The sequence below is a fragment of the Abrus precatorius genome, unplaced genomic scaffold (genome assembly GCF_003935025.1).
Source record: "Abrus precatorius isolate BTA unplaced genomic scaffold, Abrus_2018 Scaffold9, whole genome shotgun sequence".
NCBI lineage: Eukaryota > Viridiplantae > Streptophyta > Magnoliopsida > Fabales > Fabaceae > Abrus > Abrus precatorius.
Window position 1 is genome coordinate 33,443,930 of NW_020874439.1, and position 27,932 is coordinate 33,471,861.

Below are 27,932 nucleotides of genomic sequence, written 5' to 3' on the forward strand. Positions count from 1 at the left end.
AATGATAGAAGGAACAGGTATTCTCTTTGTCTTGATGAAGGGCATCATAATCATACAATAAACGGTGACCCAACAAAATATGACTAATATCCATGGCCAGCATACGTCACAATATCTCTATTGTAAACTATCCGGTATAAGGGGAACTCATCATATCATTTTGACATATATGTGAAGTTTTTGTCTATCTTAAGTATCATAAAAGGCTCAGGGTGGAGTTTGAGTATCAGGGTGCATTTGGGCAAGTAAAGTAATTTAATAAAATTTATTAAACTGAATTTAAAAATATTTAATTACGTACCTATATCAAGAAATTTAATAAAATAATATTTAAATTGCTACTTTAGCTAATTACTATAACTGCAAAGAATATCCCTAATGCAAACACATGAGCAAAAATTGCTAATTAGGATCTAAGTGAAAATCAACCTTCAAGTTTTATATTTTGACCTTGTTAAAAGATTTTAAATCGCGTATTTAGGCTCTTTTAAAGTGATTTTGAATACTACTAACCCCTTCACGATTATGTCCCACAGAACTTTCCATTCTTAAGCCAGAGGCTTTTTTAATATAAACAACCCATAAGTCCTTGCTAGAGTCTCTAAATTGCAAAACGATACTCAAAATCATGCTTAAGAGGCCAAAAATCTTACAGACGAGATTTTGGTCAAGGCTAATTCTAATCAAATTCAATGGCCAAAAGTTAAAATCAACCAAAGTCGATATTTTAAGTGGCAAATCCTGATGAATGTTAATGTTAACGTGGTGATGATGTGGCAAAATATGATTGGATTGTATAATGCAGAATATGTGTTTTGATTAACAGCACCAAACTACTTTCCAAAATGAAGGTCCTTTTGTTCCATCATTCTCAATACAGCACAATTCAATGTACGTAGAATATTTGTTTTGATCATAATTAACCAAAAACCAGCACGGGGTTGACGGGAAAAAATTAAGCTTTAAATTTAACAATTATAAAGTATTTTTAATTTTTATAAATAAATATTATATGACTTTAACTAAATATATCTTCTAAAAAATAAATTATCATACAATTAATTAATGTTATTTGTTTCTTTTAAAATCAAAATATTTGCCTCGTTCTAATTTTCAATTTTTTATATAAATTAATTATTTTTCATGCAATTCTTGTTACCAAGTATTTTCCTTATCTAAGAAAAACAGAGAAGCTTCATGAAGAATAATTAAGATATTGTAAAGAAAAATTGTACAAGAAAATAAATTGATGCTTATTACAAAGTATTTTTCTCGTTACTCTTTCATCATTTTAGTATTAGACTTATGTCTATTAATAAAGATTTATAAAAAACAGAGATAAAATAAAATAATTTATAATAAATTTAAATTAATTTATGTACATCAACTTTTTAAAAAGTTAAATAAAAGTATTATAAATTAACAATGCCAATTTTAATTTATGAAATATGTTTAATTTATTTTATTTTTCATAAATACTTATTACAAATTTATCTAAATTAAGACTCGCTGCTATCAACACTGTTTTGAGGCAATTGTCAAAATGCGAGGAACAATTAATCAATAAAGTGAAACATATCTGTGAAGGAAAGGTGCCAACAACTAATTAATTAATTGCTAAATTGCTTGGAAATTGGCAGTAGGAGCCGTGCTAAAATCAAATTCCAGAAGGGTAATCAATGGTTGTTGATTACGTTGATAATTTAATAATTTTTTTCATTTCTACTCAAATATTTTTCTCATATTTTATAATTTTTAATAATTTTTATTTAATGATTAAAAATATATTTTAAAAAAAGGGGTTCTTAACGCTCTTTTCTTGGGTCAATATTCTTAGCACTTTTTTAATCAAATACACAACAATGACTTACCTAAACATGGACCCAACCCAACACTCGTTGTTGACCCAAAAAGAAAGGTCAATAAGAAAATTGTTCGTAGCAAAGAAACAATTTAACCATCTTATCTTAAATTTTGAGCAACCGGGCGGTCGAAAATTAAAAAAAAAATTAAATTATGAGAGGAGGCATTACCAAAATTTATTTTAAAAATATTTTAAAATAATATGATCTTTAAAACTAAAAATAAGTTTAAAAGTTATTTATGTGTAAAAAAGATATTAGCATCCTAAATTTTTAGGTATTGTTTAAAAATTATTACTTAAAATTAATTATACAAATTCATTTTAATTTTAAAAATTATTTATTTAACTCCTAAACATTAATTATTATTGTTATTTATTTTAAAAGAAGACAATTTATTTATTAAAATATTAATGGATACCTTAAAAAATTATTTTAACTTGACGGTCCCCCAGTTTTTACTCTTACGTATCCTCAGGTGCAATAGAGAACTCAAAGTCACGTAATTCTATCTAAAAAATTATGTTAGTTAATTAAAATTAAATTGAGTAAAGAAAATTTGTTTTAAGATTAAAATTATTTTTATAAAATTATAATATTTAGGATACAAGATAATGCGGTTATACATGTACCTTACGAGAAACAATACAGAAAGTACTGGAAGATCACACAATTATATTGTACATTGTTAAAAAATATTTTATTCATAAACGAAGTATTTAAATTTTAATTTTAATTATGATTAATATTGAAAGAAATTTAAGATAGCGTAAGCTATACATAAACTTCTTATAATTTATTGGACCATCAAAGACAATGAAAATCGCACATCGATATTACAAAAATTTGTATAGTAAAATGACGAAAAGATTGGTTGTTTAGTTTGTTAAATTAGAAGTATGGTTTAAGAAGATTTAAAATATAAAATTAATTCTATTTAATAAAATAAACAAATTCATTTGAATTGATAAAAAAATATTTAATAATAATAAAATAATTAAAACTTTGTTTTATAAATTTATACCTAAGGTAATATTATTACACATAAGTTTAAATAATTTATAATACATAAATGTAAAGTCGTTACACATTAACATTATAAATTATTGTATTAATCAAATATTTTCTATTTAAATTAATTGATTAGTAAAAATAGTAATTTTAGGAATTATATTTTGATTAATTATCAAGATAATTTTATAAATAATTAAAGATGACATATGATAAATTAATATTACATAAAGTATTGGTAACGTAGGTACATGTAGACTTTACCAATTTATAATACATTATGATAGAGAAACTATATATTAGTATCATAAATTGATGCAATTCTATTATTATTTGATCATTGATTATATAAAAAGAAGTAATTTATTATTCATATTATATAAGAGAAGGATGATCACAACTATAAAATTAAATCCCATAAGTGTTCTATAAATATAATAAATAAAATAAAGCAATCCTAAAAAGTAAGCATAAACAATAAAATAATATAAAAGAGAGAATTTATCATCAATGATATAAATTTTACAAATAAAACACAATACAAATATAATATAATAAAAAATTATGTTACATTTATAAATTTAATGTTCTTTTTTTATTATTATTCTAACTATCATTGTTTAAACTAGAAAAATAAATGTGTAAAATTAAGAGAACTAATTTTAAAATAAAAATAAACTAAAATAAAATATATTACAAATTATATAAATAAAATCTAAAATAAAAATAACAGAAATAATAATGATAAAAGATAATAATTTCTATTTTTTTAGAGAAATAATAAATTTAAAAAAGGGCCAAATAAATAAAAGAATAAATCTAAATGTAAAAAAAAAAAAAAAGGGGGAATGGGATATCCAGCGACTTAATGTCACTGGATAAAAGCAAAAATCTGTGACCTGCAACATTGAGACCCACATTACCTTTGAAAATGTAGCAAATGTGTGATTGAAAAAGGCGCAGGGCAAGGTCACATCATTATTCAATTCAGCCGAGAAATGAATATATAAAAAAAAGGTTACTTATTCAATCAGGGGGTGGGAGACGAAATAAAAGCTCACTGAAAGGGAATACCAAAATAAAACTATAACTTCAGTAAAAAAAACTAAAAAGCAGAATGAGAGTTCATGTATCCAGAAAATAAAGTACGAAGTAGGTCTGTTTATAAACTCTCTCTTTTCTTTTCTTTTTTCTATATTATTTTAGCTCTCTTCTTCTACCTTGTTCTTCTTCTCCTTTTATTTTTAAGACTATTTTCATTTTTCCTCAAAACCAATCCTTTTACTATTCGTCCTCCCTTTTAATCATAAATCTCCTTTGAAGAAACTTGTTGTCATTCTCCTAAAACTTTTAAAAATTTAGTCTTTACTCTCTAAATTTATTTTGGCTTTCTTTCTCCAAAAAAGAATCTCCCTGTTCCCCTCTCTTACTTGATATTTTATATTGGGTATATTTAAGGTTTTTACAAAACATCAAGGTCTATAGTTTTTTCTTTTCCATGCTCATAAATAGTTTTTGATATTGGGGTAAAAGCATGTGTAGTGCATACTTCTATTTTCTGAAAGTAAAATTAATTTTTTTTAAAAATTTTCTATTTTTCTGTAAAAAGATTTTATTTTTTTAAAAAAAATATAGGTAATCTCTAGGAGGCAAAAATTGGTATTCACACTTAAACTGAAAAAAAAAACAAAAAACATCTCAATGCTTTTGATATTATTATACAATTAAACTTTGTTGATGTTATACCAGTATCACCTCTCTTGATCAGAGAAGAAAATCACTGGACTAAAAGCAAATTTAGACAAATTCTGGACAAAAGAGATCCAATTATCCTCCCAAAATTTTGCTAATAATCCATCTCCAATAACCCAACTTAAACCCTTACAAAAGTTATCCTAAATAGCAATTATATTTCTCCATAAATGGAAGAATTTCATATTATTTCCTAAATTAAGATTTTTACCTATATGAAAATGATACTTTTTATACATTACTCTGACCCATAGGTCGTTGGGAGGTTTTGTTAACCTCCACAAGAGTTTCATCTTATAGATTCTATTTAATATAGAAATTTCCTTAAAACTTAGGCCTCCTTCCGTTTTAGGCTGACAAATCTTATCCCAACTAATTAAATGACATTTTTTCTTCTTAAGGATCTCCAAATAAAATTCTTGTAAATTTTATTAATTTTCTTACAAATAGAATTAAGAATAAATATTATTTGTATAATATAAGAAGGAATGGATAGGAGATAGGATTGAGCCAAAGTGACTCTTTCAGTCACAAATAAAGTATTATTTTCTATAAATCAAACTTCTTCCTAATTTTATGTAAGATGAAATCAAAATCTTTTCTTCTCAATTTTTTATTAACAATAAAAATACTTAAGTATTTACCAAATTTAGTGAAACTCCTTATACCTAAACATTCACTAATTTCTTACCTTATGATTGGATCAATATTATTAGAAAAGAAAATAGAATTTTTTTATTATTTACTGATAAATAAAAAGTTTTATTCAAATGAAGAAATTAAATAATATATAAGTGACAAGAAATTATAGTTTAATATTTCTAAGTTGAGAGTTGGATGTGAGTTGATTTGTCTATTTATATGATCTATTCGTGATACATTGAGAGAGATTATTTGTGTGTATGATAATGATTTGAGACCCCACTAGGGTGGCAAGCTGAAGATGCCATGGGCCTGAACAAAACAACATATGATTGGTTTCACTCTCCGAGGTGAACTTGAGTGCTAGATTCCAAGAGCTATTGCCCAGTGGCCAATAGAGCTGTCAATTTGACCCTTCGCTCACGGGTTCCTTCATATAAATAAAATATAAGTTAGGGTTAAAAACATAAGTAGATTAACCTATATTTTTTAAAAAGTAATTAATAAATATTATACTATTTTTTAATAAAAAATAAATATATTTATTTATTATTTTATTTAAAATTAATAAAAATTATCTTAAATATAAAAATATAATTTAAAAAATAAAAAATTCTATCAATTTAAGCTAATATTTAAATTTACAAATACTCATTAATTTTTGCTAAATTTATAAATTACTTTTTTATACAAATAAATTTTATAATATTAAATATTATATATCTACAATTTTTATGATAAGTGTTACATTTTTTTTAGCATATTAAGTATTATTTCAATAAATAATTTCAAATATTTTAATAATATATGACTTAATAAAGTTAATTAACATTATTTTTTATTATCAGTTTTGTGACTTTGAAATATTTATTCAACATGTGATTTTCTTAAAATAATTTTATAAAAGAAATAAATAAACGCTTTTTTTATAGAGTAATTAATAAATATTATTTATTTATTTATTAAAAAATACATGTGTTTGTTTATTATTTTTATTAAAATATTTTATTTAAAATCAAATTTTAAATATAAAAGATGTATTTTAAATATAAAATATTTTATCAATTCTATCTAATCAATTTATTTCACTTTAAAAATAAATTCTATCAAATTAAGATAAGTCAAGTTTTAAATTTATAAACATTTATTAATTTTTAATAATTTTATAAATTATTTTTCTATATCAATATATTTTGTAATATTAAGAATTATATGTTTGTGATTTTTATGATAAGAATATTTTATTTCTTTCTTTAACAAAATAAAAGTTAATTTAAATAAATTATTTTGAACATTTTAATAATTTGATAACAGATGAATTAACAAATTTAACTAATGTTATTTTTTGTTATTAGTTTTGTGTTACAGTTGTGACTTTAAAAATATTTATTAAATATGTGATATTCTTAAAATAATATTATAATAATATATAAATAAAATATAATAATATAAAAATATTAAAACATAAAAAAATTTATGATTAATTCTCAAATAAAATTATAAAATAACATGTTAAGAAATTATTAATAAAATTATATGAATGAAAAATGTTACTATGATTTAATAATTATCAATAATATAAACAAAAATTAGATAAGAATGTACCTTAATTTGATAATTAATTATTATATTTTATTTAATATTATTCAATAGCAATAATTCATTCTAAATATTTAATATTATACAAATTTAATTATTTTTCAACTATTTTTAAATAATTTTATTTATTTATAAGTTTATAGTAAAAAATATGTTATTTAAAATAAATATTTTTAATGGATTATAAAAATATTTTTAAAGATTATTGGCCGTTAGTCTTAGTCCACTTAATTTCATAGGCTTTTTAGTCTCGTAAACTTTTTATATTATGGACTTTTTAGTTCTATGAACTTTTTATTCCTAATCCACATAAATTAGGGTTAGATTAATTAGAATTTGCCCATTTGACATCTCTAGTGACCAATAGTAAATTTTTCTGTTTTTTTTTTTTATTATTTTGAACCATTCAACACACGTATAAACCTTTCAATTTTTATCTGATAACACGTTTCGCTTGATTGGTGGAAGTTTCTTGAAGACCAATAACTCATGATACAAATGAGTCTAGCATGCATAGTACGTCTCGATTGATGAACATGTATATAAACAAACACCACCAATCACAAGGCTGCAATATCCTCAGTCCTTACTAACTTGACAATGGATGGTTATAGATTCTCTACCCTTTTGCTGCTCCTTCTTTGCTTTACTTCATGTCTTCATATATGTCACTCATCATCCCCAGTGAAGGCAAATTTATCTCTCTTCATCTTTCTTTAGCTATCACACTGTTTAGTATAGTATTATGAGCCTTACCTACTACTGTTTTTGTCTTGGTTTTTAAATTCTTATGGTTCATGTTATGCATGGCTTTAGCTAAGGAAAATAACATATTTCTTATTTTAACTATGTTTAAATGCAGAGTTACATTGTCTACACTGGCAACAGCATAAAGGATGCAGCTTCTGCGTTGACACTTTACACAAGCATGCTACAAGAAGTTGCTGACAGGTAATACCATTCCATAAAAAGAATTAAAAAAAATTAGACACATAAATTTTGAATGGTCGGTTCCAAAAGGTAGCAATCAATAAATTAAGAGAATGGTTCCTTTAAAATTCGCCTTGTGATAGAAACAAGATTGAAGGTCGCAATAACACACTGGCCATGCATGTCACGACAAAAAATATTTAGAGATGAAAAGGAGGGCTTTTTTATTTAAATATTGTAAATTTAAAAATAATTTCTTAAATTATGAGTTTTTTTAAAACTATTTCTTTATCTAGAGTAATTTAGTTGACGTATCATGCTGTTTTACTAAAATGGCTGATAAAAATATTAATTTTTTAAAATAAACACTAAAAATATAATGAGTTGACACATGTTACAATTTTAATGAGTTGTCATAAAAAGTAAAAAACTCTTAAATGGTGATACTTGTCATAATCTTAGTACGTTTTACCATAAAAATTATACAACTTAGAGAAAGTTGATACGTGTCAAAATTTTTACTAATTACGCGAATTAAATATAATTTTTTTAATTTACTATAAAATTATAATCACATCATAATTAAATAAAATTCTAAAAAAATTAATTAACATTATACCTAAAAATATTTTTTTATTTACATATTATTTTAAATTACATCTTAATTAAAAAAAATTAAAATTAGATACTAATTATAATTATATTGAAATTAAAAAAATTACTAACATAATAACAACAAAATTTTTTTATATTTATATACAAATTACTAATGTAATCACAGTACATAATTTACTTTCATTAATTTTAATAACATAACCAAACAAAATGTAATCTAAATTTACATATAAATTATAACAAAATTTAAAATAAAAATAAAATTACTAACATAATACTATAAAATATTTTTTATTTATATAAAAATTTTAATTACATCTTAATTAAAAAATAAAATTACTAACATAATTAAGCATAATAATTTTTATCAGTAGATACTAATTATAATTATCTTGAAATTAAAAAATAAATTATTAACATAATACCAAAAAATATTTCTTATATTTATATACAAATTACTAACATAATCACAATATATAATTTACTTTTATTAATTTTAATAACATAATTAAAAAAAATCTAATTTATTTTTACATACAAATCATGACCACATTTAAAATAAAAATTAAATTATTAACATAATAATAATTTGTATGTAAATATAAAAAATATTTTCTTGTATGTCAGTAATTTTTTTTTAATTTCAATGTATTCATAATTGATATCTAATGATAAAGACTATTATGCTTAATTATATTAGTAATTTTAATTTTTTTTAATTAAGATGTAATTTAAATTTGTATGTAAATAAACAAATATTTTTAGGTATAATATTGGTTAATGTTGTTAGAATTTTATTTAATTATGATGTGATTATAATTTTATAGTAAATTAAAAAATTATATTTAATTTGCGTAACAGGTCAAAACTATGACACATGTCAACTTTTTGTAAATTGTGTAATTTTTATGATAAAATTTATTAAGATGGTGACACGTGTCATCATCTAAAAGTTACTCACTTTCCATGGTAAAATTTATTAAGATTGTGATACTTGTTATCATCTATAAATTTCTCATTTTTCATGGCAAAACTGTTTCTTAATTTTGCTATAAATATTACAAAATTATTCATATACTTAGACGTGTCATAATCTATTTATTTTACATTTTTTTAAGCAAAATTTGTTATTTTTTTAAAAAATAATATTTTTACCAATCATTTTAACGAAACAGTATGTTACATCAACCAAATCACTCGAGACAAAAAAATTGTTTCGAAAAACTCATAATTTAATAAATTATTTTTAAATTTACAATATTTAAATAAAAAAGCCTTAAAAGGAGAATGAAAACGAAAGTAATGACTATTGTTTATTTTGAAGAAAAAAACAAGGTCTGGATTGGACAAGCTTGTACATAAATCTTTAGAAGAAAAAATAAATAATATAAAAAATAAATAAAACTTCTTTAATAGATTAAAAATAACTTATTTTTCAAGGTTTAGAAAAATTAATTGAAATTAATTTTTAAAAAATAGAGAAATATAAGTTAATTTTAATTTAAGAGAGAATTTTTTTATAAAAATATTTAAGTTTATAATTTTATAAGAAAAAAAATGAGGAGTGTATGAAAGTAAATTTATTTATTCAGAGGGTTTATTTTGCATAAGTGAAAAATAATTTCTTTTTATTTTATTATATAATTTTCTCACACAAATTGGTGAGATTTGGGTTGAGAAGGACGTATTAAAAAATGTATTATATTAAAATTGTTTTTTTTTTGTTATAATAAATTTTTTATAAAAATTTTATTTTTATATACGCTACCTTTTTTTTTTACTCTCTTTTTCGTTAATCCAAACAACTAAAAGGCAATCTTCTCAATTCTTTCTCTTTTATTTGTATCCATTTAAATTATACATTTTTTCCATTTTATTTACCATTATTTCATTTTCACCATTTTCCTTTCATTCCATTTGATCCAAACATAGCACTACCTAAAATACTAGTAGGTCTACTTATTCAACAAGGTTCCAAGAACTGAAGGAAGCTATGTTGTTTTAGTCACCTAAGAAAATTGCTTCTTCTTTGGTCATCGATTTTGGCTATCGTATACTATCACGTGAAAGTAAAACAGAATCATATATGTTCATTATATTACGAATTTATTGCCACATTTGTCTCAAAGACTGATAATATCTTAAATAAATACTAATGATGGAACTGATAGGCTACAATGCAAGTGCATTACACCATCCACAGTTGCCAAGCCTATTTTTTCCTTGTAAAGCTTTGTTTTGGTAGGAAAAATGTTACAGAAAATAAAAGAATGAGTAAAAAGTAAAATCTGCATATCTCTTTCCTCCTTATTCATTCATGAACGAAATTAAAAATGAAGAAGTGGCCAAAGTATAGTACCATTATTCGGACAAACTGGGAGGGTGCACTAAAATGCATCATCTCTGGCTTCTTTCTCTTGCATTCTTTCTTGATTTGTATTCTTAATTTCAGCAATGCTGAGCCCAAGTCGGTATTGCACTACTACAAACGTAGCTTTGGAGGCTTTGTTGCTAAGCTAACAGAGGAGGAAGCCAAAAGAATGGCTGGTTTGCACAAAAATTATTCTATTTTCCATCCTCTTTAAAAATCACTTACCTTTCACTCTTGGATTCACAAATTTGCCAACCAAGTGAACTCTCAATGCAGGAGTTGATGGAGTGGTGTCTGTTTTTCCAAATGGAAAGAAACATCCTCATACAACAAGGTCATGGAATTTTATTGGCTTTCCATTACAAACACAAAGAGCACCAGCTGAGAGTGATGTCATCATTGGAGTAATTGACAGTGGAATTTGGCCAGAATCTGACAGCTTCAAAGACAAAGGATTTGGTCCACCACCAAGTAAATGGAAGGGCACATGCCAAACTTCAAATTTCACATGCAATAAGTACGAAGTTGTAGTTAGTACACATTGATAACATTCAAAATATTCAGAGGCATAAAAAAATCCACATACATTATTATTGACAGATGTTACTTTAATCTTGTAGTAAAATCATTGGAGCTAAGTATTACAAACTTGATAAATCATTCTTTGATGAAGATCTAAAATCTCCAAGAGATTCAGAGGGTCATGGCACTCACACTGCATCAACAGCAGCTGGGAATTTGGTTAGCAATGCTAGCATGTTAGGCCTTGCAGAAGGAACAGCAAGAGGTGGCGCGCCATCGGCACGCATTGCCGTGTATAAAGTGTGTTGGCATGACGGTTGTTCTGATGCAGACATACTTGCTGCATTTGATGATGCAATTGCGGATGGGGTTGACATAATATCAGTTTCTATTGGAGGGTTGGGTGATCGAAACTACTTTGCAGATGCAATAGCCGTTGGAGCATTTCATGCTGTGAGAAATGGAATATTGACAGTAACTTCGGCAGGAAACAATGGGCCAAAACCTTCTTCCCTTTCAAATTATTCACCTTGGTTAATTGCTGTGGGTGCTACCACCATAGACAGAAAGTTTGTTACCAAGGTTGAATTAGGTAACAACATTACTTATGAGGTGAAGTACCTTCTCTTTCCTATGCTAGAAATGGGCTTGTAATTTGACGAACCATGTGAATATAGACTTAAAAATTTTCATCAAGTAGAATTATTACATAATTAATAATGTCAATTGTTCATTCCATGTTTAGGGTACATCAATAAATTCATTTGACGTCAAGGGAAAATTGTATCCCATAATTTATGGTGGAGATGCTCCAAGCAAAGGCAAAGATGGATCTTTATCTAGGTAACTACCCCTCCTTAAAGATGAATAACATCATGGCCAAACCAAATAAATAACGACATCAAACTACGTTCTTAATACTCTAATTTGTTAATGAAAATGTTTCCAAATTGCAGGTTTTGCTTCAGTAGTTCATTGGACAAAAAGTTAGTTCAGGGCAAAATTGTTCTTTGTGAGGGCAGAAGCAAGGCTGGCCTCTCTATGCTGATGCTGTTGGGGCCTTGATACAGGGTCAAAGTTATAAAGATCTTGCTCCCTCTCTTCCATTGCCTGGATCATACCTTGACTTGAAGGATGGTATCGCTGTATATGACTACATAAACTCTACAGGGTATCAACTGAACATGCTAGTAACACTAAACAAGAGTCTAGAGAACTACACTTTTCTTATGTGGATTTTCTTGAAACAATTTGCAGGGCTCCAACTGCAACCATACTTAAGAGTGATGAGATAAAAGATACTTTAGCCCCTGCTATGGCCTCTTTCTCTTCAAGGGGTCCAAGCCTTGTTACACCTGAAGTTCTCAAGGTCCCGTAATTGGCTCTTCTTTGAATGACTTAAATTTATCTTTCTTATTTTTTTTCCTCAATTCTTTTGTTCATGTTGTAGCCGGATTTAGTGGCTCCAGGAGTTGCCATTCTAGCTAGTTGGTCTCCACTTTCCTCCCCTTCTGATATTGAAGGAGACAACAGAACATTACAGTTCAATATCATCACAGGAACTTCAATGGCTTGCCCACATGTTTCTGGTGCAGCAGCATATGTTAAATCTTTTCATCCAATATGGTCTCCTGCTGCTATTCGTTCAGCTCTAATGACCACAGGTAAATGAAATGCAACAATTGATGAGAACGCATCAAAACTCATGAGAGAAGCTTGATTTATTTTACCTCTTTATTTATACTTGTAGAGAAGTTTATCCAAACTAGGCCTTGGAATCAAACTTTTAGCTAACTTTCTTCTTCGTGCACATTGCAGCTAAACCACTTAGTCCCAAGACTAATCATGATGCAGAATTTGCATATGGCGCGGGCCAAATTGATCCTTCAAAGGCTGTTGACCCTGGTTTAGTATATGATGCTGGTGAAATAGACTATGTAAGGTTTTTATGTGGACAAGGCTATAGTTCAAGGAGTCTACAACTCATCACAGGGGATAAAAGTAGCTGCTCTGAAGCAACATATGGTACAGCAAGGGATCTAAACTATGCATCATTTGCTCTTCAAGTCCCACCCTCCAACTCCACTGTTAGCGGAAGTTTTAAGAGAACCGTTACAAATGTTGGGTCATCAACATCCTCATATAAAGCTATTGTGACGGCTCCTCAAGGACTAAAAATTGATGTGAACCCAAGTGTTCTATCTTTCACTTCTCTTGGCCAAAATCAAACATTTGTGCTCACAATTGATGGAACAATGGAAGAATCCAAGGTATCCGCCTCTTTGGTCTGGGATGATGGTAAATTCAAAGTGAGGAGCCCCATCATTGTGTTTAATACAGCATAATGATTTAGGTTGATGCATTAAATAAGTTAGGCAAGAGCCTAAAGCATTTGCAGGTCTTTTCTTTATAATATTATTAATATTAAACAACAATGGCTGCTCTCGATTACTTGGTAATAAAGAAATATCATTGTTCTGAGCTATTGTATTGAAGCTAAATGCTAAGAGCTGAGTGAGGCAAAGTATCATAAGTGTCTATGAGTCGTAGATGCTATGTGGAGACATTAATAGAGCCGTCAATATAGCCCCAAGACCACACAATTCACCTCACATAACTCTGTACAGTTCTAATTTTTTCAAGCTCTTATTTTGATCTCAAGTGCTAATATATAATACAAATGCGGGTTAACAGTGGAGTTAGAGTTAAGTTAGCCCATTGTTTTTAAAGAGTAACTAATAAATATTATTTTATGTTTTTAGTAAAAGATACATGTATTAGTTTATTATTTTATTAAGTTATTTTATTTAAAATTAATAAAAAATTATATTTTAAATATAAAACTGTATTCTAAAATATAAAAAGTTTAATCAAATCAAGTTATTTCACTTTAAAAATATATTTTACTAAATTAAGATGAGTCAAAATATAAATTTACGAGTATTCATGAATATTTGCTAAGTTTTCAAATTATTTTTCTATATTTATGAATTTTGCAGTACTATGTATCATGTCTCCATAATTTTTATGATGACATTGTTATATATTTTTTTTAACACATTAAATTTTATTTAAATAAATATTTTTTAGCATTTTAATAACACATGACCTAACAAATTTAGCTAATGATACTTTTTGTTATCATTTTTATGTCTTTATTGTGACTTTAAATATATTTATTAAATATATGATATTTTTAAAATAATTTTATAAAAATAAATAAATAATAATAATATTTAAATTTAAAAAAAATTATAATTAATACTCAAGTAAAATTATTAAATAATATATTAAGAAATTATTTATAAAATTATATAAATAAAAAATATTACTATAATTTAATTATTATCAATAATACTGATAAAAATTAGATAAACATGTAACTTAATTTAATAATAAATTATTATATTTTATTTAATATTATTTAATAACAATAATTTATTCTAAATATTTAATATTATATAAATTTATTTATTATTCATATATTTTTAAGTAGTTATATTTATTTATAAGTTTATAATACAAAATAAATTTTATAAAATAAATATTTTTGGTGAATTATAATAATTTTTTGAAAAGTTATTAGTTCATAAGTTATCCTAACTCACTTAATTTCATAGACTTTTTAGTCTGATGGACTTTTTGATCCTATAGCCTTTTTTTATTGTGAACTTTTTGAACCTAGTCTATATGGATTAAGATTAAATTAGTTAAGACTTAGGACTAAATTAATTAAAATTATATTAGTTAGATTGGTCCATTTGACACTTAGATATTACAAATGATGGTTAAAAAGGAATGGTAGAAAATCATCAATTATATTGAAAATAGCTTACAAATATTTATATAAACGCAAGCTAAAACAAAACGATAAACCTTCACAGAATTCCAACGAGTTCTACTCCTATATCACACTAAATCAAATGAATCAGTCTCTAATTAACTATAACTGGTTTATTCAGTCGTGCAATTCAATCTTTGGTTTAATATTATTTCTTGAGTTAAACAGAATTTGATTGTTTAGAAATAAATTACTATAATTAAATAAATTAATATAGTCCATGAACCACATTGCTATGACTATAGATAGCAGAAAACCATCTCCTTAGGAGCAATAATAGTTAGCAGACTATAATTAAATAGTAACCTTTTTTTGAATTCTAAAACGTGTGTGGCGTCGATTTTTAAGAATCAAATTAAAGAAGTAAAAAACTATAATTGAACTAATAATCTTGTATAACATTCCCGAGTATATTTGATCTTGGAAAATTTGGATTGGCCAATTAGGTCCTCTAATGTCAAAAAGCAATACACGGAGAAAATATTAACACTTTGCATTTAAAATAATATAATAAAATACCGAACTATTTTATAATAAATTAACGGTTAATTTAAACGTGTCACGTCATAAAAATTAAAAATACATGAAATTAAGGATTCAAATAAATAAAAAAATAATTTCATAAAATTTAATTAATAAAAAACATGATAATGTTATAATAATGAATATTTTATAAAATAAATTTATAATATCAATTTTCTTTCAATATTTTAAATTTTTTAAAAATTATCAATTCTATAATGATTATGAAAACATCATAAAATTACTTTTGTAATATATATATATATATTGGGAGAATATTTCTTAAATAAAAAGTATTTAATTAATAGTAAATCATTTTATTGGATGAAAATTAATTTTACATAAAACAACCAAAATAATATAAAATGTGTATATTAAAAAGTTTATGTTAAAAAAAGTATTTATTTTAAAAAACAGTGATTATAGTTTTATAATTATCATATTATTATTAAAACTACATCTTGTCTTAATTATATATATATATATAAATTATTTTTGCACCATTTTTATGTTATATTTGGTTAGTTTTTATTAAAAAAATATTAAATTATTAATATATAATTTAACATATTTTTTATTGTTTATGATTTTATTTATCGAGTAACACAATCGATTGGATTTAATATTAAATTTTTTGAAAAATTGAAACAATCGTACAAAAATAATTTATAATTTTAAAATATATAATACCTCATTAATTTTGATTTATTTATGATGTGATTTTAATATAAATACATGAATAATTTTATTGAATCAAATAAAAAAAATATTAACACCATGTTAAATTTAAAATTATGGAAACAATCACCAAAACTTAACTATATGAACGTAAACTATATTAAAAGAATCTTTCAAGAATACCTTTACACATATAGACTCTTGATTTGCGTGGTGGCACAATGGATGTTTCTATCTAACTATTCCTCCACACGTAGGTGTAGTTAGTCTACCCCTTGCCTTGGGCAACCACTAGAAAAAGAAGGAAAAACATTACATGCAAGAAATGAATGTGACTTTAACAGCTCAACCTTAGCAGTCATAAATCCAAATTGTCAACAGTGACTATTTAAACTTTTTTTAGTTTTTTTTAACTTCACATTTGTCGATGAATTGAATTTATTTTTTAAAATATTAAATTTATTTTTTAAAATTATTGCACCTAGTTATTAAATAATTGAATTACTTTTATTATTAACATTATTTAATTGTAAATTATGTGATATTCTTAAACTAACGAGGTGTGGAGGGGTGTTTAACAAAGCTTGAGAGAGATTCAGCACTACATTGACCAAATGATACAAAGGACTTAAATATCATGTAAATCTAAAATTTTCAAGCAATAGTTAATGATACTTCTCACAGTCACTTTCTCTATTATTATTTAATACGGATTTTTTTTTTTTTCCACTTTAACAGTTACTAGGTTTAAGTTACATGCATTCTGTTCATGATAACAACATAGTTTTTTTTTTTATGTTTAATATATTTTTAACATAATAACAAATAAATATTTTTATGAAGTAATGAGAAAAATTGTTAGAAAAATTATGACAATATAACAAAGTTCATTTGTTAACTACCTTTGTTAAGTCAATGCTGGATTTCATAACTATCACTTATGATTTATTGTATTGTCGCCTATTCCACAACTGTCTGTATCTAGAAGTTTGCGTGTTGAAATTTTTCTTCTTTACGTTCACAAACAATTTTCAAAACCATCTCTTTTTTTTAAATCAGTTGCATTCTTTCTAACCCTTTGTTTTTCCTTTATTTTTTATGAAAAATGTCTATTATTGGGTGTGTTTAGGAAAGACAAGTTTTTATAATTTTAAAAAATAAAAGTCATAAATTATTATAAAAGTAATATTTAATTCTTTACATACTTTTTTAAATATTTTATAACTCTTTAAATTTAAAAGAAAAATTATTTCTCTTATCTCTTTCTTTTATGAATTCAACTCTCAAACAACCTTAATATACTCAAAATTAATGTTTGATAATTTTTGGAAATGTTATACATTGTATAGGCGGAATTTTGGAAGGAAATAAAATGGCGAACATGCGAATTTAGAGTTTCAAACTTTGAAAATAATGAACTTTTATGTGGTGGAGCTGTTTTTCCTAATTTGTGAATATAATAATACCAACACGAATGGATACACCACCCTACGAATTAAATATAAGTCTCATTGACCGAAGTTTTTTAAAACTCGAGCAAATGAGCTTTGATATATCTTTTTATTAATTTAAAAATATGAAAATGATTAATATTTTTATTTAATAATTGGTATAATTTATAGACATATAAGATAAGAATTTAGAATTATTTTAAGAAAATTGTCATGGTACGATTCATGGGTATGATATATAAAATATATGGATTTTTAAGAACTTGAATGCTGATTTCATAATAAATATTGTTTCAAATTATAACATAAAAAACAAATGAAAAATATTCACTTTATTTGTTTTTGAAGATGAGAGTGAGAGTGGTATACGGGGCATTGTTTTAGTCAATTAATAGCAATCTTGGCATCTTGCAGTGGAACTCATTATCACATGATAGAGAGGTGCTATCATGAATCTCCCCTTGAATAAGGCATAACAATGGATAAATTGAACAAGCTTAATTACCAAAAGAAAAGTCATTAATTGTTCAACAACGTGATGAAGCACTTTTGGCTCCTCGACAAAATAAGTATTTGTTTTTCTCCTTGACTTAGGAAGACAAGAACGATTTGTCCTTGACCAAAAGTGATTCTAATTTCAATTCTTCCATTCTCAAGTTGATGGAATATTGGAATGCACGAATGTGCAAATCCCTTCGATTGGGTTAATTTCCCTGCAAAATTATCCGTCACTTTTGTATCTTATAACAGTCGAATATTCCACATTTTCCATTTCCCTTTATTCATCACCTCATTTTCTATGCATTTTAATCATGCATGGCACTGAAATATTTTGACTTTTCTTTGCGTAGCCTCTTTTTTGTTTTTTTCTTTTATATATTTTGCATTTTTTTTAATAAATAGAAGACTTTAAGAAACCGTTGAGAATTTTAATGAGACACCGTTATGAAAATAACTCAGTTTGTGAAAATATTAAAGAGTATGTTTGATTTCTTTTTTTAAATCTTATGCTTCTCTGAATTCTTTTGCAACATGACTTTGTCTTATTACTCCATAATTAAACATTCTCAAGGATCTGAAAATATTGACCAAACTAAGCGATTAATTACTCACTAAACTTGCTTTTCTTTTTCAGATAAAGATTTTCTCACTCACTTTTTATTGAGATTTTTATAAAAAGAAATTGTACAAAAGTTATGCAATATATATAGAGATTAAAAAAAAGTGAGATATAATAGAAAGAGATAAAAAAAATTTATATTATAAAAAGTATTATTTGAATAAATGGTCTTCCCTTTTTCATTATTGTGGTACACCCGTCTCACACGTCAATTTTAATTGATCGACTTTGTTTTATTATTAAAATAAAGTGTTCATGACATGTGAAGGCTTTGGAAAATTGTATAAACAAAGAGCAGAGAGACATAAAGTCAAAATATTGGGAGTCCTCTTTTGGAATACCATGAAAAAAAAAAGTCTTTGAATGAACTTGTTTAAATTAAGAAATTGTATTTGTACAATAAATTTTTAAAATTTATAATAAAAAGAAAAAATGTGTAGAATAAAATAATTAATGAATGATAAGATAAATAAAAATTAATATAATAATTAAAATTATTAGAAATATGTTATATGAACATTGTAACTCTTTTGTTACACCTAAAATCATATTGTACAAAGAACCTACCAAAAACTCACATTAAACAGCTAACAAGTTAATTTCTTTGTGAATTCACACAACAGAAGCAAGTATTGGAAGTTCCATATTCCATCAAGTAACCTTACCCTCTTTCCAAGCTAGCTCACTTTAAGAATTTGTTCTTCCAACATGCTATGAGTTATAAAATTAAATAAATCAAATTCAAATACACTATTTTATGATATTTTAGTTTTTTTTTAATAAATTAAAGTTAGTGTTTCATTTTGGTAATCAATGTAATAAATATCCACATTAAAATATTAACATTGATTGTTAAAGTGAATTGAAACTTAAATTTTAATTAAAATAACATCAAACTATATCTAAGCTTCATGAAAAAAATAAAAAAGAATCATATTGAAAACGTGTCATTTACAACAGGACGTCCGTATAAGTCTTGTAACGTGTCTTAAACGTTTGATCGAGAAAAGGAAATATTGAAAAAGAAACATTACAATTTACATTTAAGAAAGGTGATTGTGCTATTGATTCCACTATATATTACTACTACTAATATTATTATTATTATTATTTTATCTAAATATCAATAAAAAAATAAATTAAATTCTCTTATAACATTATTTCAATACGTAAAATGTAAATACGAAGAGCTAGATTCCCGCTTAATAATGTAAATATAAAAAAATTAAACACATGGTCTACTTAATTAAAACCATGGATCTGAAATCAAAATTATTCTTATTGTAACTTCAATGTCTATAAAATGAGGAGTATGTAAGCAGGTGAAAATCGAAGAAAGCAAAGCATCTATTGAATTTGAACGTGACCTCCTAATTGTAGCGGACCCAAGACGGTAATTAACTTGGATTGAAGAGTAAGAAGACCCGTTTTGAGCCCCGCGTACAATAGCAAACGCGTGGCGTTTTGACTATCATATCAATTCTGGAAGTTCTTCGCAGTTTCATTCACTCCAATAAGACAAAGGAATCAGAATGTGCATTCCCCATCTTATAAAGAACCCACCTCCAAGTGTTCATTTTGTTCCCATTTTTCTTATGCTCCCCTCACTCCTTTCAAACTTATGCTGTTTTTCTCTATTTTGCTCTTTAGGTACAAAAAATGCTCACCCAAAAGTGGTTTATGCTCTTCTTTGCTTGTCTCCTAATAATTGCTCCAAAGTTACCTTCCAACCCAAATGCCTTAGTCGTAGAAGCCACCCAGTTTCTTACCATCCACAGAAACGATAACCATTTTAAAGGTGAATCTCTCTTTGTATATGTGTGTGTGCTCTTCGTCTTCTTCTTTTTTTTTTTTTTTTGGTTCTTTTTGTTTAGCTTCAAATATATATATATATATAGAAAAAGCATATCTTAATTTCTACATAAACACAAAGTGCATGTTGATTAATATATAGGGTACACGAAGTGTCAAGCTTATTCGACTCTGGGGCTCGTGTGCAAATGCTGTGATGGTAAAGGTGGCGAATGTAGAAGCACATGGGAAGGTTCTTGCTCCAACCTCGTCTGCAATCCGTGGAAATATAAGGGTTGAGCTATATACATATTACATTTCATTAATGAATAAATAAAAGACAATTTATATGCATGCACTATGATCCATATCATGCCTTATCAGCAGATATCTGATTATATAATATCAAACTTTTATATATATATATCTGTTGTCATATATTAACGTCTTAATAATATAAAGTGATTGTTGGAGTGACTTTCTTTAACAACTTTTATTTTAAAGTTAACTTTTTCAGAGATTTGTTGGTGAATGTTAATGATTGGAAGTTTTATTTAAATAAAATAAATATCTAATTTATTTAGATTAACATAAAAAATTATATTATTATAAAAATATTAGTATTTAATTGATGTCTTATATATTAACTAAATAAATATGTATATTTATTTAGACAAAAAATAATATTTTCTGCAAATATAAATCTTACAATAAATAAAATATAAAAAATGAGTTTCGTTAACAAGTGTCATAGAGTAGTGATTTAAGAATTAAAAATGATTAAATTTTATTGAAAATTACATTAGATGGCATTAAAAATTATAGGAAGAAGTATATTTATTATGTTTCTAAAAAAAATCTATTTTTACTTCCTTGAGTACTTAATCAATGCCTTGCGGCGCTTATTTGCATTTGACTAAAAGAATTAGTAACTAATGTATTTAAAATTAATTCTTTAATATATATTTTTTATAACTTTTGAGCTAATCGTTTATTTTATATTTATATGTGTGTGTCATTATTGTTAAAAAAAATAAACATATCATACTATAAATATTTTCAAATCAAATAAAAATACCTCTTTATGAAAAATATATATAATCTAAACCACACATAAATTAGGTATATTTCCATAATGTCAAGCAGCACAATTCTAGTTAGTCATAAATTTAGGTTTTGAAATTCAACCTAGTTCTAAACGTTTCAATTTGTCTTTTCATTGGAAATATACGAAAGTCAAAATTTATGTTCACAATCCTATTTGACAAACTATCCTTTTAAGACACTGTTAAAGAAATTAATAATCTATTTATTTTATGAAAAGTATTAATTAATATTTTAAAGGTATTGCTTAAAAGATTGAAAGATAAAAAATTATCAAAAATATTATTTATGCATACTTATTTTAATTTTTAATGTGGTTTTAAATACAAACCTTTTTATTTTTAAATTAATTTTTTATGTAAAAAATTATAAACTAGGAAGAAATAACCATACATGATGGATATTTTGCTTTAAAGGACAAAAACTACATATTACAAGAACACTTAAAAAAACATGATTAGAAGAGTTAATATGGAAGAAGATAAGCGCTATGAATATATATTCTAATATATTTAATGTTTTAAGACACTGTTTAATGTTTTCTACGTCATTAATGAATCACGAGGAAAAATCAAATTACTCTACGTACGTCGTTTCTGAGGAAGTTTAATTAAAAAGTGGGGGCATTATCTTGCTTAAATAAATTAATTTAAATAAACATTGATGAAAATTTTCGAAAATTGATATTTCAAAGTAGTTATTTTTGTTTTTGAACACGCAAAAAGCTAGATATATATTTTTGTATGTTTCTCCTAGCCCATCATCGACATAAATTCAGAATTATCAAAGATTTATGAGGACTTCCATCGTCATTCGAATTTATCATCATGTTCTTTGGAGTTTTGAATTGTTCAGTTATTGATTTCAAGCAGTGCTTCTTCTTGATCAAGCGTTCATGAATGCAAAAACTGAATATTTTTTCTCAGATTTATATCACTACACATATAGTCTGATATACTCTCACCACCTCTCAGTAGGTAGATTTATTCAGGAGACAATACCTAGCATCTATTTGAAAATCAAACTTCAAATTAACAGACAAAGTTAAAAACAAATTTTCAAAAGTTAAGATAATGTTTGGCCCGTTTTTATACTTCTTTTTCTTTTGATCCTTTTTTTTCTTTTGAAAGAAAAATTAGAGCAAAGACTCTTTTATACTTTGTTTGGGTGAGAAAAGAAATTAAAAAAAAAACAGAAATTTGGAAAAAGATAAATAAAAAGAACAGAAGAGTAAAAAGAGTATATCATTCAAAAGGATTAATATAAAGAAGAAAAAGAATTATCTTTATTTATTTCCATAGAAGAAAAAAAAGAAAAAAAATGTTATTCAAAAGGGTTAATATAAAGAAAAAATTATCTTTATTTATTTCAATAAATGAAAAAAGAGTAAAATAAATAAATAGATATTATAAAAAAAGTTTTTACAATCATAAAAAATTAACGTAAAGGACATGATTTATTTAAAAATTTGTTTAAAAATTACTTATTTTTCCAATTTAAAAATGATTTATTTTTAAGATTTTAGTTGGTTGGGGGATAATTTAAAAAAATTAAATGAGAAAAAAATTCATGTTTGGATGTAAAATACCTCAAATTGACCCATGTATAAAAAAATACGAGAGGACTAAAATACTAAGAATAATTTTTAATTAATAAAAGGATATTATAATAGAAAGTTTAACTCTTTTAGTTTAAATGATTTTATAATTAATAAAAATATTTTTTAATATAATCTATTTATTTATTTAAACAAGTGAAAGATATTAAAAAATAAAATTATTTATACTCATTTAAATAACACAATTTTATTATATTTTTTATTATTTTTCTATTTCAATGTTAAAAAAATAATTAAAAAAAACTGACTTCTTCTCCTCTGCCATGAACCCTTTTGAATGTTAAAAAAAAAAATATTCCAAACAACAACCCATCCCAGCAATCAGCTATCAGAATCATCTCCGTCAAACCATCACCACAATTCCGACCTCTTCTGAATCGCATCAAAACGCACCGCATCTAACGCACACCAATTTCTGACAACTTTGCATGTGTCTGTGTTTCATAAACATGGGTCATATACTTATCTATCCATGCCCCTTCTATTTTCTTGGATGCACCTCTTATTCTTTTTAACATTTTAAAATTAATAATTTTTATTAAAAATATATAAGATCTGATTCATTGAGTTATAAAAATAGTTTATAATTCTTATAATTTTTTAATATACTTTAATAAGCTATTTAATATAGACTCAGTATGAATGAGATTATGCAAAAGTACTTATACATAAATAAAATCTATAATTTTTTTTCTTAAATACATTTCATGTGTTGGAGAAATCAATTGAAAAAATTAAAGAGCATAAATTAATTGTAACTTGTGAAAATAATTTTATTCATTTTTTTTTATTTTTACTTCTAAAAGTATTTTCACAAAATTTATCTAATTTGGATTATAATTTATTATAATAAGCATTTTTAACTTTTTTTTTATAAAAGGTTTTATAGTCAAATTTATAGGATAATTTATCATATAAAAAGATTTATTAAATAAACATTTAATTAAACTATACTTTTAAAATGTACCTTAAATACTGTAATTTTAATAAAAAAAACATTATTTTTCAAATTTTATTTGTATTATTAAATACACATTCAAAATTATTAAAAAATAAGTTTACAATTGTGATGGTTGTGAAACTTCTAAACTGAAGGTTATGAAGTTTTGTGTGAAATGTTGAAAGAAGAGAAGATGGAAATTTGAACACTAAAAAAATATTTTAAAAAATCTCTCTTGTTCGTTTGAATGTTAATTTCTTGTTTTACAAAAACATCTTATAAAATTGAAAGAATTTAAAATTTATATAAAAATTGTAAAAATTTTAGAATGATATTTTTTTCTATTTTTAATAAATTCTAATCAAGAGTAGTTTTTTAAAATTCTTTCTTTCTTTTTTCTAAATCAAATTCACAGATAAAGACTATAAATATGCTTTATTTTGTGTATGATAAGAAGGTAAATAAAATTTGTTTTTAACATAAAATTTTTAAGAAAAATATACTAAACAAGTATTAACTTTATATTTTAAGACTACAAATTTAAAGATTTAGAAACTAAATATTTAGAAGTCAAAAATTTCTCATACGTTGCTTCTAATTTTATTTATAAAAAAATTATCAATTTTAATAAAAAAACAGTTATATATCATGAATTTATATTATTTTAAAATATTTATAATTGATAATATTAGTAACTTAAATATTAAATAAAAAATATATATCCACATGTATAAATAACAGGTGAGTGACTTGCTAGTATAAATCTCATAATAAATAAAGATATAAAAAAAATATTTATTTCTTATATTGTATTAACATTAATGTTAAAAGAAAACCTCTAAAAGTACATTTTTTAATAAAATTTGATTATTTAAATAAAAAAAATGAAAAAGTAATGTTAAAATTTTTGTATCCATTAAACATGACTAAGAATTAAGGTGGCGAAAAGAGGAGGGTGGTGTGGAAAGAGAAGGTTGGGGGGCGTTGTGGCATATTCCATAATACCAACCCCTCCAACAATATTTGACGTAAAAAAGTGCTTTTGCTTTGTTCCGAATATATTACAATCCCAATCCCAATCCCATACACCTCCTTATCCTTAGTTATCCAAAACGAACCCATGAGAGAATGAAGAGAATTATTAAGTACACTCTTAACAAAATTCCCTCCACTTTAGACCCTCTTTAAGACCATTCCCCATGTGATCTTTTCCAACCCTTTATTCATTCATTGCTATTAATTAACATTAATACACTCTCCTCTTATCGTTAATTAAGCCTCATCTAATCTAATCACCCTCATCTACCTTTTTGGATACCTTCCCTGACTAACATTTTCATAAACCACTCATGCATAGTCTTATCAAGTTCATTGAATTTATATACATGCAAGATTCTACCCTATAATATCTATTTTCAGTGCTATCCAGATCCCACCATCTTCATTCACCATTCACACTCTAACAATTATTACTCCATCATATATCCAATTAACCCACCCATGTGGCTCATTTCAACGCCACAAACTCGGTTTATTAGTATGCCAAATCTGCAAATGTTGCAAGTATACTTGTTATTTACAATTGTAAAAAATCATAATTTTGTTATAGTTTTTTATAAATATTTTACTTAATGATTACCTTTAAAATAATGTTTAACCAACTATTTATATAAAATAATTAGTTAAAGAAAACGTATTATATTTTTGTGATTTTCTTTATTGGTGTTCTTATGACACTGTTTGACAGTTGTGATAATGAAATTAAGTTAATTTCAAACAATTCAAATACAGACTTTATTCTTTATGACCAAATGCATTGATCAAATGACATGGGAGAATTTTAGTACAACGAACAATCTCGAATGTGAGTTCTTAAGAATGTTGAGCTTAAAAACCTCAGAATAACAATTTTATCACTTAGAATAATTTAATTTGACTCAACTCAAATTAGTCAAGCACTTAATACTGTGTCCAATTATAAATAGTATAAACCAAAAATGGCAGATTTTATTTTTATTATTATATGGATGAATATATTTTAAGTTTTTAACTATTCATATTTATAAATGCTGCAATGAAAATATTACCCATATTTCATTTTGATACATCATAGACTCCACGATGAATATAGCCAATAGTATTTTTATTTTCTTTTTTATTCCAATATTGAAGCACACCTAAAATTTGTGGGCCTGATTTGATCGTTTCCATTTAGAGAATGATAAATATTGCTTTTCCATGTTGAGTGTGCATCTACTAGTTTTCTTATAATATCTGGCCAAAAACCCTTTTTCTCAAGAATCTTCTTAACATGTTGAAGAATGCCAAATTGTGTTTGATGGTATAATAAAATACCGCTAACATTACGATGCATATTATTCCCATGTCACTTAGGCCAAAATTTAATAGACAAATAGAAAATCCTATAACTGCATCCAACCAGAGAATTGGTATATCTGGCCCCAAAATCTCAAAGATTCTTTGAAAGATTTGATTGAACATAACCCAACCATGGGTTTGGGAGTTTTTTTTATATTATTATTCAAAACGAGAAGAATACACTTTATAAAGAACAAATCAACTTTTGATAATATACATTGATAGATAGATGATTTTGTATTTGTTGAATACAATAACAGTTGTTTGATCTAGGAAATACAAGTTGTTGATTTGTCTATAGTTATTAATGTAACTATACTTTATTTGGTAATATATAGAAAATGCCAAGTAATAATAAAGTACATAATATAGAGTTATTTTAAATTTTTTTTAAAAAATTAACTAAAAAAACTGGATTAAGTTTTAAGTCTACATAAATGTCATAATTTTATCAATTAATCCCTCATCTATAGAGTAATAAAAATTATGATATTTAAATAGATTAAATAAATAAATCAAAGTATCTCCTTAATATTAAAAAAAGTACTTTATGAAGAACTCATTTAAAAAATTAAAACAAAAAAAAAAGAAAAACTAAACCAATTGCAAATTTTATAGGACAAAAACTTTTTAAGCTTTAAGAATATCATCATAACTAAATAAGTGTTTTTAGAAAATAAGATTTCAAAATTTTATTTTATTTTTGTAGACTTCTACAACGACTAGCAGTAATAATAAAAATAGGTACTCATACTACTATACATATTAAAAATAATAATTAAAATTGAGAAAATTTCCCTTTAGTACCGAAGGATGCATCCCAATAAAGAAGTTTTTTTCTATATATATTTTTATTTATTTATCTAAAAAATACCAAAAATAAATAAATATTTTATTTGGATTAGCTATTAAATTTAATATTTTAAATTTTATCAATATAAAAATATATTAATAAAAAATAATCATTAATATTATAGATAAAATAAAAAATTATCTATACAAATAAATAATAATAGTATTTCAATATTTTTGTTATATTACAAAAAATACCCAATAAAAATATATATTATTTTTAAAGTATAAAAAATAAACATTAAATTACTTGCTCAAGTTAATAACTTTTTATAATTCATTGAGTTTGATTAGTTTAACTATTGAATTCTTCTTCAATTGATCAAATTCAA

At 24.7% G+C, this 27,932-nt stretch overlaps 1 pseudogene; it reads left to right on the forward strand.

Annotated features, from left to right (window-relative positions):
• The first annotated feature begins 7,364 nt into the window (after nt 1–7,364).
• LOC113851277 lies at nt 7,365–13,649 on the forward strand (annotated as a pseudogene).
• The last annotated feature ends 14,283 nt before the right edge of the window (nt 13,650–27,932 follow it).